Source organism: Mustela putorius, unplaced genomic scaffold (genome assembly GCF_011764305.1).
Source record: "Mustela putorius furo isolate JIRA1106 unplaced genomic scaffold, ASM1176430v1.1 tig00000166_pilon_pilon_pilon, whole genome shotgun sequence".
Lineage (NCBI taxonomy): Eukaryota > Metazoa > Chordata > Mammalia > Carnivora > Mustelidae > Mustela > Mustela putorius.
Window position 1 is genome coordinate 6,767,579 of NW_025421301.1, and position 12,140 is coordinate 6,779,718.

The 12,140-nt window shown below is 37.9% G+C and overlaps 1 long non-coding RNA gene across 1 annotated transcript in view; it reads right to left on the reverse strand.

The window, feature by feature from the left end:
• LOC123390938 overlaps positions 1-12,140 on the reverse strand; it is a 90,876-nt gene that overhangs the window by 5,830 nt on the left and 72,906 nt on the right. The window contains exon 4 of the long non-coding RNA XR_006605535.1: positions 11,110-11,206. This is a non-coding gene — a long non-coding RNA (uncharacterized LOC123390938). The remainder of the gene's footprint in view (positions 1-11,109; positions 11,207-12,140) is intronic.

Sequence of the window (12,140 nt, forward strand, 5' to 3'; positions counted from 1 at the left end):
TATATAGACTGGCAATATAAAATTAAAACTATATGTATAATTAAATATATTAAAAATATACAAGATATTATGTATATTTATAGTACATACACAAGTAATTACGGTATGTAATTACATTTATATGTATGTATTGAGGAATAAATAGAAAAGTAAAATATCATTATTTTCATGAAATTTTCTGTCATATCATAAACACTGGATGATTAATTTCACCAGAACTTAGGAAAGTTTATTTAAAAATACAAAATATTTGTTATTACATCTGGAAGTAATATTATTATTTATTTGACAGAGATCACAAGTTGGCAGAGAGGCAGGCAGAGAGAGAGGGGGAAGCAGGCTCCCTGCCGAGCAGAGATCCTGATGTGGGGCTCGATCCCAAGACCCTGGGATCACGACCTGAGCCGAAGGCAGAGACTTTAACCCACTGAGCCACCCAGGTGCCCCTGGAAGTAACTATTGTTGATGTAATGATAGTCATAATAATAATAGCTAACATGGATTGTGTACTTACCGTGTACCAGGTGTTACAAATACTTTACATGTATTAATAACTTCACACTTGCAACTTTGTGAGAGAAGTGCTGTTATTGCTCCTGTTTTCTACATGAGAAAACTGGGTTTCAACATGTATAAATCACTTGCCAGTGTCACAAAGATAGAAAGGAACTTGGACATAAGTATAGTCTGTCTGGCTGGAGAAACCAAATCCTTAACTTTCACTTTACTGAATGTTCAATGTTAGTTATTTGCAAAATACTTAGTGGATGTGTAATTCTGCCAGAGTGTGCTGCTACTCCATATCGATTCATCACCAGTCTTCATGGCAGGGAGATTTATCTTGTGCATTACCACACAGAAAAGTGGAAAAACACAAAAGTTTACACTTCTCTTGATCCTCCACCTCAAGTTATTTAGGAATTTTGCCATTTCCTTCTCCAGCCTGTGGGCCATTGTTATTTTTCATACTTAACAATTCAAATTCCCACTGGAACAGTATTAGGAGATTTTTCTTTTCCCTGGTAGATAGCCAGACAGCTGACGGGAAATGCAGGAGGAAACTGAAGAATTTGAAGAAATCATTTCCAAAGTTACCTAGCATTCCTTTCATTGAATTCAGGTGGGTTTTTCCCCCTCTAAAAAGTTGTTTTCCTTCTCTCCTTCCCCAGCCCTGATCTCCCTCAATTTCAGACATGCAGTGGGGCATTCCTCCTTCTGTTTCTTCAGTCTCCTTCAGACCCAGCCCCTTAGTTTATCCTTTATGTCTGATTTCTCTAGTATTCTGAAGGAAACAAAAATGAGCCCTGTGTGGTATAAATTTCATGGCAGTTCTTCTCTTTCAAATTTTGGACATGAGCAAATGAGCTGTAGGATATAGGTTGCCCTAGATGTGCTAAGAGCAGTGGAAGGCAGGCTGGTCATTACCTGGAAACCCAGAAGCTCAAGCTTCTCTAAAAGCCACCAAAGACCACAGTGCAGGTAGGGTGGTAGGTGCCAGACAGGAGTGGGCTGCCCCTACAGGGTGTACACACTCCCACAGGGCCCCATTGTCAGTGAAAACAATGCCCATTATTCACCGTACTGAAATAATTAACCTACTTCATTTCTCCTTCCAGCTGTGAGTTCCCTTAAATATTTCCCTTTGCAGAGCAGTGCCATCTATCCACCTCTGTACCCTTGCCCATAGCTCCATCTGCTAATTCTTCGGCAAGTTGGCATGGTGTCCGGAAGGAAGGCAAGTGTTGCCCAATGCACTTGATATTCTGTGTTGATAACACATCTCTTGTAAGTAAAAAGTCAACAAAGAAGAGTTACAGCAGGTTGGTGACTTGCTCAGACAAAGCTGTACCACTGTGAGCTCCATGAGTGGACAGAGCCACATGGGCGGCATGAATGGCTCTCTAAATTCAGATGTTAACTCTTTTGGAGATATAAAATGATGCTCTAGGGGATAACTATATTCTTAAATATTATTTTTGATGTCAAAGTGTCATATATTGTTACCTTTCCAAATAAATGAAGTTTATTTCCAAAATGATATAAAAGGAGCGATATTTTCTGCCACTTCTGCTTGAGGCTACTTTAGTAGTGTAGTCATGAATTTTAAAGACATAACCATAAATTATGTGAGTTTTGGTAGAGCTGTAAATCTACACTGTATGTGTATGTGTGTTTGGATGTTCAACACGCACACATGTGTGATGCATCCTTCAGAAGTCAGTATAGGATAGATTTTCTGTGCATTGGACCCAGGCCACAGATGCTGTCTGAGTGCACTCATTTCAAAGTGGTGTGCAAGAAGGCACTGCTGTGGAATGATCTCATTTATGATGTGGATGGAAGATGGAAATTCCAGTTCTGTTTTTACTTCAGAATATTTTTGCCTCCTTGGTTTCCATTTAAATACTAAAACATTTAAATGCAAAACATAAGTAGATTCCCCCCCCCCAACATACCTTATTTAATCCTTACCATTTTACTGCTAAATTACTTTTACTCAGTAATTATATATTACTGGATGAAAGTGCTGTTTAATGAACTTGCACCACATTTTATTACCTGATGATCTTTTTACCTGAGCAGGTCAGTAGTTTGAAATTTTACAGTCAGTATAATATATTGCTTATTTGACTTATTTTTATTTTTTTAAGAAGCACTTTTAAGTGGTAGACATGGATTCTTGTCAATAAAATCTTATACTAATGCTATTTATTTTTTCCTGGAGGATTCTGAATGTGCTTAAAGAGCTATATTTAGGGGCCTCGTGCAACATCTGGGTAGTTGTGTAGCAGCTGGTAACAGAACATAAGGAACTTGACTCAAAGCTCAGAACACTAATTAAGGAAGAGCCTGGTGTTTAGCTCCAAAGCCAAAGGGAAAGCAATGTGGGAGGTAATTATTCAATTAGGGATATTGCTTGGGTAAAAGAGTTACTGTGTTAATAAAAATATAATGAGTCCTACTTGCCTGGGGCTGTTGTTTATTTTTGCATATCTCCCTCTGAGAGATCTCCAGGTGCAATATGGCTCCGTGACACATGTTTCACCCTTTGCACTTACTCAATGAGAAGGTGGGTGTCTATTTCCTGAAAAACACTGAACCCAACAGTGACATGACACTGGGAAAGTAAATGACATAAAAGGATAGCAAGTTAGTCCTTTCACTATTCTTGGCAATGGTGTGGCAGCTCTGTTTCATTCGAGGTTAAACATTATATTCTAATTTTAGGAGAGATGAGTGATGAGGAGAATAAAAGAATGAGAAACTATAGGCTATAAAATGGGATGGGAAAGACGGGTAGAGATCCTAGTCATTGGTGTGGGGAAGAAGCATCTACACATACAACAGGTAAAGTGAAAAGTGTATTGTGAATCCAGTGAGTCACCTCTGAAGATGGGACAGCTGGAAACTGGCTTGGAAAAAAATACAGCCTGCCTGCTTTTCTGTAAACTTGAACAAATAAAGAGCTTTTAAAGTAAAAGACATTTTTAGCAGAGGAAATAATAGATAGGGAAGTTCTCTTTTCTCCTAATGTGATTCAAAGTCCATTGGGAGGGCTTCTGCCTTCTGGTCTGTTCTGGTGTTCAGTATTTACAACATTAAATTCTTTTGGATTTCTTCTCATGTCCAGCTTACTGTCTCTGGTACTTTCAATAGAACTCTGATCCCCCAACTTCCCGGCCATCTATCCATTAGTCTTTCCATTCTTCACTATCCTTTATCCCCCTGATGGCATCTCTCCCTTCCTTATCAGCTTAAATTCCAAAGCCAACCATCATGCCACTCTCAGTGCACATCCTGGGCTATCTTTTGCCTCTCTCATGTTGTAGGAATCTCTTAGTAAACCTGGAGCCCTGGTTGAACCCAAGAGCTGGTTGCCCTATGACTGCCACAGTACAGGTGAACTTAGTTGGAGAAAACACTTGGCAGTGCTGACGGGTTGCACCTTAAACTTATCACTACAAATCTCTAATGGGTCTTCAATGCTGCTAGACAATCAGTCTAATTTCCTAGCTATTTACCTGTCCACTGTCCTGGACATTTATTTCATATCTTCTCCTCCTTGCTCCAACCTCCAACACCCTCTTTCCCATCTTGATTCTCAGCTGGTGCCTCACTTCCTGCTTCACCAATCATATTGAGGCAAAGAAAGAACAGCCACAGATTACTATTACCCTACCTCACCAATAACCACATCCTCTTTCTCTGGGCTACAATGGAGAAGAACTCACTGTGCCAATCCTCTCACTCTTGCACATTAGATCCCATCGCATTGGACATAGTTCTAGCAATTCTCTTCCCTTTCTTTGTCTTTCCTCCTCCTCCTCCTCCTTCTTCTTTCTTTTCAACGGCTACCATTAGCATGGTATTTTTAATTTCAATTTCAAAAACCCTTTCATTTGGCCCTCCTTCCGTTGTCAGCTGCCACTTCATTTCTTTGCTTCTCTTTGTGTTAGAGCTCCTCTAATGATTTTTCCATGCTCATGTTCTCCATGCCTTCCTAAGCTCACTTTAGCCAGGTTTATGCCCTCATATTTCACCTGGACTATTAAATTTACCAGGGACCTCCAAGTTGTTAGGGTCATTGGGTAATTCTCAGTCCTCATCTTACATGTCCCAACAGCATGTTTGACAGTTTTATCACTCCTTCTTTCTTGACATACCTTTAAACTTCCAGAATACCACACTTTTTGGATTTCTTCTTATCAATTACTCCTTCTTGGTCTCCTTTCTTGTCCTTCGGCTCCTTTCACTCCTAATGCTAGAGCATTCTGGGTTCTGTTCTTAGTCCTCTTCCCTTCTTTATATTTACTTTCTTGTTGTTCTCATCCAGTTCTGTGGTTTTAAATATCATCTACGTGCTGACATACCCTAATTAATATTTCCAGCCCATACTCTATTCTTTTTTTTCCCCATAGTCTATTCTTAACTTCATATTTTGATATACAATGGGGTGCCTGACATCTCCAATTGGACATTTCATAAAACCCCAAATTCCACATGCTCCAAATTGATTTCTTTTGATCTCCCCCCCGCCAAATCTTGTCTACGTTCAAGATTTCCCATCTCAGTTAATGACAACTCCATTTTTCCATTTGCTTACATCCAAAACCTTGGAGTCATCCTTGGCTCTTCCCTTTCTTTCATATTCTAGGTCCAACCTATCAAGACACTCTGTTCTCTCTACCGTGAAAAAATATCCAGAATCTAACCACTCTTGGTCCCTAACACTGCAGCAATACTTGCCTGTGCTTTTTTCTCTTGTTTGTATTGGACTCCCAGTTGGTATCCTGACTTCTACTCTTAGGCCTTAACACTTTATTGTCAACCTAGCAGTCCATCACAATATGTAATTTAGATCATGTTGCTTCTCTGCTTTAACTTTTTAATGGCTCCCATATTTGTCTAGTTGCAAAATAACATCTTTACAATGTTCTAGGAAGACTGCATTTGTTTTCTAGGATTGTACCGTAAACTTGGTGGCTTAAAACAACAGAAGTTTAATCTTTCAAGTTCCCGAGGCCAGAGTATGAAATCAAGATAGCAGCATGCTCTCTCTGAAGGCTCTAGGGAAGAAGCTTCTTTGTCTTTTCCAGTTTCTAAGAGCTCGAGGTGTTCCTTGGCTGCATGGCTCCAATCTTTGCCTCCATCTTCATATAGACTTTTCTCTCTTCTCTTGTTACTGCATTTAAGTCCACTCAGATAATCCATGGTAATCTTATATTGAAATAATTAATTTATTTGCATAGGCAAAGACTTTTTTTTTCAAGTAAGATCACTTTTACAGGATCCAGGGGTTAGGATGTGGGCATATACTTTTGGGAGCTACCATTCAAGCCACTCCAGAGCCCCATCTATTATGGACCCCTATTATCTTGGACCTCTCCACCACTCTCCCCCTTCATCACCTTGTTGCAAACCATACTGGACTCCTTGACTCTTTCAAACATGCCAGGTACTCATGGATTATGGCCTTTTCACTGGCCATTCCCACTGCCTAGGACACATATCAACATGGCTTACTCCCTCATGTTACATCCTCATGAATTTTTCTCTAGTTACTCAATTAAAAATTGTAATGCTCATCTTCCTTTTCACCCTGCTTTTATTTTCCATTTTCTCCCATTCTGGTTGAACGGGCAATTCTTCTGCTTCATATGGTGTCGGCTGGGGAATTAGGATGCGGATGGCTTGAAGGTCCAAATGGCTTCAGACATATGGCTGGAAGTAATTTCTGGCTGCCAGATGGGAGTTCAGTTGGAACTATTGGCAAGGGGCTTTGTTCTCCTTCATGTGGCCTCTCTATTTAGCTTCTTGAGCCTCCTTACTTGTTGGTGGCTGAGTTCCAAGAAGGAGAATTATAAGAGGAATAAAGTAGAAGCTGACTGTCTTCTTAAGGTCTAGGCTTAGAAGTATGAGAATACTATCTACTGTAATCTTTCAGTCAAAGTAGTTTCAAGGGCAATCTAAATTCAAGAGGAGGAAGACTTGGGGGGAGGGTAGAATATTTGTATAGGGAGGGAAGAGACTTATGGTAACCATCTTTAGAGACTATCTACCAAAAGGACCTTCCTGGGTCCTTGATATCATACCATGGTATGGCTGCTCACCAAAATGAACAGCTTTATCTTTGTGTTGATTTCTTTTCATTCTGCCATTGTGTTATTGAGGAGGTTCTCTGATCTTAAAAAAGGCAAATATATAAGCAATATTTTAAGATTATAAAATTAGAAACGTTTAGATAAATCAGTTCGCTAACAATCCTCAATGTTTTTGCATTAAGCTTATGAAACCTGCTATATCTACAGTGGGGTGAGAGAAATCCATTGGTAAGCCTTCGTAACTGGTAACGAACCTCTTAATAATTGGTTCAAATTTTATATAGTTTCATATTCAAAGAAATTATTCTTTGACATTATTATTGTTAGCTGATAGAGATCTTCTCTATAACCACATACAAGAGGAAATCATTATTATAAATAATGATTCATAAACAATGAATCTTGGATCACAGAAAAAATAAAATAAAATTAGAAAAAAAAAGAAAAAGAATTTAAGTTAAAAAAAAAAAGGTCTCAAGCCTTCCAACGATAATTGGTTTTTAGAAAAATCCCAACATATTTGAGTAAGACTTTCTGCTACTAGCTAATAAAATTGTGATAACATAAAAGCATATTGAATGGAATATAAAGTTTGCTGCTTTTTGAAGATGTTTTTCACCTTTATTATGATACTACATTTCCTTAGGTTGAAAATATGGAGATAAGTCTCTTTGGATTATATCCACTTTTCTGACTATCTTAGTTTGGGATGCCATAAATTAACTATCATGGACTAGGTAGCTTAAACAACAGAAATTTATTTCTCATAGCTCTGGAGTCTAGAAGTCAGATCAGGATGCCAGCATGATTAAATTCTGTTGAGAACTCTCTTTCTGGCTTATAGATGGTTGCCTTCTCATTGTGTTCTTAAAGGCAGAGAGAAAGAGAGGGCAAGCTCTCTGGTATCTCTTTTTATAAGGGGACTAATCCCATTATAAGCCTTCATGACCTCATTCAAACCTAATGATGTCTCATAGGTTCTATCTTCAAATACTATCACATTTTGTGTTAGGGCTTCAACATAATTCAGTCCATAGCCTTGCTCACCCGTTTCATCTCTTCATGTAGATTGTACCGATAACATATGATCATAGAACAAATGAGAAGCAAAGAAGACCTTCCTATTTAAGTTCTATAATATGAGTTTGTCAATCAGCAAATTTTCCTCATTTAGTAAGCCTATTCTTTTCAAAAGAGAAAACTATTCAGCCAGGGACATATAAGAATGGGAGAGTAGACAAAATAACAGCCCCCCCCCAAAGAAGTTCATGTCTTAATCCCTGGTATTGGGAGTACGCTTTCTTATAATGCACAAGGCATTTTACAGATGTAATTGAAAGAGATGTAACTGTAATAGACTTTGAGATGGGGAAATTATCATGGATTATTCAAATGGGCTCAATCTAATCACACGGAGTTCTTAAAAGTAGAATAGGATGGAAGAAGAGTGAGTCAGAGAGATGTAACATTAAAAGGACATTAAAAGAGATAAAGGACTAGTGTCCAGAATCTATAAAGAACTTAGCAAATTCAACACCCAAAGAACAAATAATCCAATCAAGAAATGGGCAGAGGACATGAACAGACATTTCTGCAAAGAAGACATCCAGATGGCCAACAGACACATGAAAAAGTGCTCCATATCACTCGGCATCAGGGAAATACAAATCAAAACCACAATGCGATATCACCTCACACCAGTCAGAATGGCTAAAATCAACAAGTCAGGAAATGACAGATGCTGGCGAGGATGCGGAGAAAGGGGAACCCTCCTACACTGTTGGTGGGAATGCAAGCTGGTGCAACCTCTCTGGAAAACAGCATGGAGGTTCCTCAAAATGTTGAAAATAGAACTGCCCTATGACCCAGCAATTGCACTATTGGGTATTTACCCTAAAGATACAAACGTAGTGATCCAAAGGGGCACGTGCACCCGAATGTTTATAGCAGCAATGTCCACAATAGCCAAACTATGGAAAGAACCTAGATGTCCATCAACAGATGAATGGATCAAGAAGATGTGGTATATATACACAATGGAATACTATGCAGCCATCAAAAGAAATGAAATCTTGCCATTTGTGACAACATGGATGGAACTAGAGCATATCATGCTTAGCGAAATAAGTCAAGCGGAGAAAGACAACTATTATATGATCTCCCTGATATGAGGAAGTGGTGATGCAACATGGGGGCTTAAGTGGGTAGGAGAAGAATCAATGAAACAAGATGGGATTGGGAGGGAGACAAACCATAAGTGACTCTTAATCTCACAAAACAAACTGAGGGTTGCTGGGGGGAGGGGGTTTGGGAGAAGGGGGTGGGATTATGGACATTGGGGAGGGTATGTGCTTTGGTGACTGCTGTGAAGTGTGTAAACCTGGTGATTCACAGACCTGTACCCCTGGGGATAAAAATATATGTTTATAAAAAATAAAAAATTATATTAAAAAAAAAAAGGACATTAAAAGGACTTAACCCATCTTGTTGCCTTTGAAGATGCAGAAAGGTGGCCTCTAGAAGCCATGAATGGTCTTCAGCTGATAGCCAGCAAAGAAACAAGGACCTCAGCCTTTAACCTATTAAGTACAACTGAATTCTTACCAACAACCCAAATTAGCAGGAATTATCATACCCTAGTAACTCTAAAAGGGTGTATGGCTGACCAATACGTTGATTTTAGTCCAGTGAGACTTGTACTGACTTCCTGACTTAAGAGAAATTTAGAGTTTGTACTGTTTCAAGCCACTAAATTTGGGGTTATTTGTTATGTTGTAATTCTTTATTGCAGCAATAAAGAACTAATATTTGGTTATGAATTGAAGTCCTCAGTCTCTAAATTCCAGATGTCACTCAAACATGGAAAAATTCTTCACTTTTAATCAAAGAGAATAAATGAATTTGTTTTAGCACCATTTTAGAACCATCAGATACATGTGAAGAATTACTGTAGCATTCTGTTCTTTGAAAGCAGTTATATTGTTTTGGTAAAGTTTGGCTTTTGCCATATTTCTATGAGAGTCAGGAGAGACCTTGACAGACAAACTGACTGGATTGGGAGTATAGGTAAGTAATGCACAACACTAGGTGTAGAAGTTGGTGGGAGTACCTGGGAAGTTCAGGAGTTACACAGAGACTCAATCCCATAGTTCTGCTATAATATTCCTTATTAAAAAAAAAAAAAAGTGGCACCTTGGTTTTAGGGCCATGACAAGAAGAAGCTCCTAACGTTGTTTTCAGTCTCCATCATGCCATATGCTTGCCTGTAGAGGTGAGAGACATTTGAAATGCTGTGCTTTTCTGGTCAGCATATGAAAGAACCTTGAAGTTTCACATTCCTAAGAATTTGATTGTCATATAAGTGTGATGTAATGCCAATGCTGGCCACCAATTTAGTGATCAACCTTGAGAATAACTGAATTAGCCTCAATGGTGATATTTTAACATAATAAAATTTCTTTATTTAACATTTATTGAAAAGCCCTTTTCATTTATGAATATTTTTAAAAAAAGATTTTATTTATTTATTTGACAGACAGAGATCACAAGTAGGCAAAGAGGCAGGCAGAGACGGGGCAGGCGGGGGGGGGGAAGCAGGCTCCCCGCTGAGCAGAAGAGCCTGATGCCAGGCTCGATCCCAGGACCCCGAGATCATAACCTGAGCCGAAGGCAGACGCTTTAACCCACTGAGCCACCCAGGGGCCCCTATGAATATTATTATTCAATATAGTGCAGAATGGATAGAGAAGATAAAAGCTTATAGGAATTTCAAGCACCAAAATCAGTTACTTATTCTATTAGCTACTTACACATAAGGTATCCCTTTCTCGTGGTAATCTTATTTGTTATTTTTCAACTGTTAAAGTTGATTTGAATCTATTACTAAGAGGCCAAGGATACAATGAATGTATGATGATTATTAAAACATGTTAAAATATATTTCAAAAGTAATACCTCATAATAATAATAATATTGATGTCATTTTTTTCAAAAGTACCACTTTAAAAAGGAAAGGATTCCTATTATTCTAGGAACTTGAATGACTGCTGAGTCTTAAGATTCAGAGTAAGGAAAAATGTGTAAATCTGGAGATCCACCCTGGAAAGAGATGCTTTCAGTGGCTCATAAGTCAATCTAGAGTCCGTGAGTAAAGCCACACCATTTTACATATTTACTTCACCTCCTTTTCTTCTCTTCTGTCTTATGGGGCTGATAAGGCAGTTCAATCTTGAAAACTAGTAGGTTGGCATTGAGGTTTCTCTGCTTTATGACACACAACCCTTATTTATTTCGTTTGTCCTCACACATTCTATTTTCTAACTGTCAGTCCATCTAGGAGGTAGTGTGTTTTGAATTCTTCTTATTTTTCTTAGTCTATGTGTATGCAAGATATTTTGTTGTAAAGTTAATAATCAGACTAGGTGCTAAGTAGACTTAAAGTTCAGGTTCTTGCATTTTTTAGTTTTATAATACATAGAAAAGTCACAAAATATAACTGAGGACTTACCTCTGTCATCTAACCCTTTATTACCTTTCTAACTTTCAAGCCAAAGGCAACAAGGACCAAGTCAAAGGTGATCCAGGTATTGTAGCATTTTAATTACCTGGAAGCAAAGATAAGGAACATAAGTGAACTCATTTTAAACACACTGAGGAGTTTTAGGTAGGTTTTTCACACTAAAAACAAAAATTGTCACCAGCTATAAAAATATTTTAAAAAGAAAAAAGAAATTTCTATTAATCTTTTATGCAATTCTGCATTAAAGAACACGTCACCTTTAGTGGAGGAATGATGAATCTAGAATTATCAGGGGGATTGCTTTACTTCAGGCAGATTATGAGGAGTACAGGAAAAATTAAAATAAGACTATTTGCTGAACTGTAGTGTATTGCATTAATTCTCCATCAAATTTGAACCCATATGATAAGTTATTATTTTTTATGATCATGGACACATAATACTTCTCTGAGGTTCATTTCCCTTATCCATAAAACGGATAATAATAATATTGGCTCTATTTAACATGTGGCTCAGAGGACAGATATTGTGTGTGAAAGTAGAAAGTATTTTACTAACCATAAAGCATCAGGTACACCAAAACAGTATCATAATCAGCACAAAAACTTCTTAGTTTATTTTATTTATTTAGCTTAGTGAAAGCAATTATTGCATCTTTTTAAGAAAAATGGGTATTGTTTGTAAATTTTTGGTACTTGTTGCTCTTTGTGATAGAAGAAAACATTTCAAGGAATATATTTTCTTGATTACAAAGGTCAATTTTAAAAAAGGCAGGCAATCTTCATCTATTAAAATGTACAGCATTGTTTGCAGACTGAGAGCATTTTCGTGAAAAGGCAAGTTAGTTATGTCCAATTTGCTTTTTGTTTATTACCTTTTTGAAGTGTACTAGAGAACGGAAGAGTGCTCTAGTTATAAGTACGTAACTTACTGGTTTCACTTACAAAACAACTGCCTCTTATAAGTGGCACCCAGACAAAAAAATCAAAATATTACCAGCACTCAGAAGGCCTCTGTTG